Raw genomic sequence first — 4,251 nt, forward strand, 5'->3', positions numbered from 1 at the left:
AAAAAAAAAGGAAAAAAAAGCATTCATGGCTTTATATATATACTCTACCACACAGCTCCTCAGCAAGTTGTTCAAATGTTTTCTTCCCAAAGCATCTATTAAAAAGTTTGGGAGTTCCCTCGTATCATACCTGAGACTCTTCTCATCTCACATGGCAAACAGAAGTCTATGTGAAATGGGTTAACCCAGACTGTTTCCTTTAAAATCTAAGATGAAGGGTTAGAAGTTCTTCACAACCTTTTGCTTGCCAACATTTGCAAGACAAGCAGTAAAATACAGCAGGATTCCTAAGCACGGCACGTGCTTCCAACCAGAGCTGTAGCATTCATTTCAGATATAGTTTTATGGGCACTCAACATCAAGCAACAGGCATGAGCATCCTTCATCTCTGCAACATCGCTTTGCCAGCATCAATGCAAATACGCAGCCAGGTTTGGGGTAAATGCATGAGTCTAAAAGTAGGCTGCAAAAAAGATGCAGTTTGAAGGGCTGGGGATGCTGCTGGAGGAGAAGCGTTGCAATCCTATGCTAGCAAGGATAAGAACTTAAATACACTGCAGTGCTTTGTTTTGTGAATCACGCTCACGTCTAAATATCTGGATGAAATTTGAGTGCCACTAGAGTCAAACACATCTGCTTTGGGAGACACCACAGACCACATGGAAGGACTCAGTCCTCTGTTCATCTATGGGTCGTATCCGTCCATCCATGGCACCCATTCAACCACAAGGTCTCAAGCACAGCATCAGACATGAACACAGAAGTCCCTGTTAGCAGCTTCATTCTGATGACTCCAACCCTATGCAAAACACATGCAAAGGCTCCTCCTGCCCTCAGGTGTCACAGATTTACACCGTTACTCATGCTGACAGCAACACCAGAAGACACACCAAAAGACAAGCAGAAGCCACCTGCCCACTCAATCTAGCTAAAGTGTAGAAAGGAAGACAAAAACAGCAAAAGTAAATTAGTTTTCTTAAAGTTCTTTCAATTTTCATAGAGCAGAATGCATTTATGGCACAGGCAGGGAATCAAAAGCCTTTATTTTTATCTTGACATTATTTACCCTTTCCCATTTGCTATTTAAATATCCCTGAACTCCCAGAAGAATCAGCAATTCAAAATACCATTTGATATATATTTATAAACGAGAGGAAGCACAGACTCATTCATTTACAGCTTGCCTCCTCTTTGCTTTTTTGTTTTGTTTTGTTTTAATTAGATTTTAAGTGGTGTAATATCAATGTGCAAACTTCTGAAGATATGCAAGAATGACTTCTTGTCCCAGAACAGGCATCATAGGGAATCACAGAATCATTAAGGTTGAAAAAGACCACTAAAATCATCCAGTCCAACCATCAACCAATCCCACCATGCCACTGAACTATACCCCTTAGTGCCACATCTATATATTTCTTGAACACCTCCATGGACTGTAACTCCATCACCCATGGCTAGTGGGCATGGTGGCGACGGGTTGATGGTTAGACTGGATGATTTTAGTGGTCTTTTCCAACCTCAATGATTCTATGAGTATAGCCCTGTATCATTCACTCACTCAGCTTTCCACCCACAAATCTGGGCCATGAGCCAAGGACAGCACACAAATTTTGCTCTCAGCATCATTTGCAGTCCTCTGAGCAAAGTAAAGGCCAACACTAGGAAGGTGCCAAGCACACAAATTTCCAACGTTAATCCTCAGGGCATCCCTGCAATCACAAAATAAGGTGCTTCAGCAACTTATCCTCATCCAAGAGGAGGATGTCCAAACCAAGGTCTCTACCACCCTTCATCAGGAACACGGGAGGCTCAGGTTGGGTATAAGGAAAAAGATATTCACCAGAGGTGGTGGTGGTGGGCATGGAACATGCTCCCCAAAGCAGTGGACACAGCCCAAGGCTGCTGAATTACAAATAGCATTTGGACAACACTCTCAGACATGGGGTTTGAATTTTGAGTGGTCCTCTTTGGAACAAGTAATTGAGCTCAGTGATTCTTGAGAGTCCCTTCGAATTTGGGATATTCTATATTTCTGTGACTATACAATACTATAAAATGAAAGGCAAAAGCTCCACGACCAAAAAGTTTCTCCAAGCTCCTGCTTTCCCACTCATTTTGTATACAAGTCAAGAGAAAGCAGGCAGGGAGATGTAACTGAGAAGCCAGGATTGCAGAGGATGCACAATTACATTTACACTTGAGCTGAGTGTCTCCCACATCCTGTAAAGCCATATTAGTGGTGGCTGTGCTTTTTATTTTCAATTGCATCAACAGACACAAGCAAAACAGCAAGGGATGGAGCAGTGGATGTTATTTCCTGCTTGCTTGATGCCTGGAGAACGGGAACCAGTGCGTCATCAGCACCCTGGGAATAGCCAGAGACCAAGCTGGAGGTGAGTGGAAGGAGTTTTTTTTTACACTAAGAATAGTGAGACACTGGAACAGGTTGCCCAGAGATGTGGTGGATGGCCCATGCCTGGAGACATTCAAGGTCAGGCTGGACAGAGCTCTGAGCAACTTGATGTAGCTGTAGGTGTCCCTGTTCCCACTGCAGGGAAGAGATGACCTTTAGGGGTCCCTTCCAACTCAAACAATTCTATGATTCTGTTAGATGAATAAAGGAGACCATGCAACACCAATACCCCAATTCTATGCAACCCTACATTTCTACCCAACTTGATAAGCAAAATCTTGGGACTCCAACCCCACAGTGCACACATGCCATCTCTGAGTTTGCAAACATGGAAGCACTTGTATGGGAGCACAGAACACACGATGACACGGCCTGAGCTGCAAACGTCACAATGCATTTAGAAAACAAACAGACCAAGCTTTTCCAGTGTACTTTCCATGCACTTAAGGCAGAAGAAAAACACAATTCCAGGTTGCAAAGCCTTCTGCTTTTTTGATATGCACACAAAGACACTGAAACACAGTTTCCCAAATGCAGTCCCATGTAACTACGACTAAATTTGTCTTCATACAGCTTAAAGTACAAACACAGCAACAGAAAAGGTTCAGCTGGCCAAGGACTACTGCAGAAACAGTGCTTTCTCTGCTCAATGAGATTATTATTCCTCTACCTGCATTTTCCCAAAGACATTTGTTTACAAGTTTGAGAATGACATTTCCATCCTAGCAGCTGATTCACAGCAACATGGGCTGTGAGAAAGCAAAGAACACCCATGCCCAGAGGCTTCCTAAGATGCACTGGGTTTGCACGTGCCTTGGAGCCTTGCACCAGCTGAACCCACTGCAGCCACTGAAGCATTCATGTCCCTCTTGGCATATATCCCTAAGCAAGGCCAGTCTTGTCCTCAAGTTGCTCAGAAATGCACAAACCCTATGCAAAACCAACAAGTCTCTAGTTTGCATGAGCATACCCTGTGGAAGGGTCAGCTCTTCTAGAGCTTGCAAACATATGCTACACATCCTACTTTGCATATGTATGCCCCATGCAAGGCATGCTCTGTGCAAGACAGGGCTGTGCAACGCCCCATGCAAGCCTCCAGCGCAATGCCAGCCATGCTTTCATCTTGCAAACACCCAAACTCCATGCCACAGATACTACTTTGTATATGCACGCCCCTGTGGAAGTCGCAGACCTTATTTTCAACATGCAAACCCCACAGCTCCTCACAGTTCACAAGCACTATAGAAATAAACTGTGCAAGGCCAATAAGTCTCTAGCTTGCACGTGCAAGCCCTCTGCAAGGCCAGCCCTGCTCCAATGATGCAAACTCTGCACAACAGGCCCCACTTTGTACATGCACACCTCCACCCATACAAGGCCAGTCTTCCTCCTAGCGTGCAAACGCGAACATAAATCCTGTGCACGGCCAATAGGTCTTTAGCTTGCACATGCATGCCCTGTGCAAGGCCAGCCCCGCTCCCAGCCTGCAAACACACAAACGCTTCACAACAGAATCTACTCTGCACATGCACGCCCCGTGCAACGCCAACCACAGATCCTGCCGTGCACGTGCAAAAGCTAAGCCAGAGACCTCACCTTGTGCATGCACGCTCCATGCAACGCCGGCCTTGCTCCCAAGCTACGAACACACTCCCAAACCCCGTGCAAGGCCAACAACAGCCTATAATTACACATGCACGCCCCGTGCAAGGCCAGCCCCGCTCGCAAACACACACCCCTGTGCAACGTGTGTCCCCACGCTGCACATCCCTCAACCCGGCACGTCCTTACGTTATCCCCCCCCACATCCCCCGCTGCCATCCCGGGGTCGCGCACAC

This window comes from Meleagris gallopavo, chromosome 3, assembly GCF_000146605.3.
Source record: "Meleagris gallopavo isolate NT-WF06-2002-E0010 breed Aviagen turkey brand Nicholas breeding stock chromosome 3, Turkey_5.1, whole genome shotgun sequence".
NCBI classification, from domain to species: domain Eukaryota; kingdom Metazoa; phylum Chordata; class Aves; order Galliformes; family Phasianidae; genus Meleagris; species Meleagris gallopavo.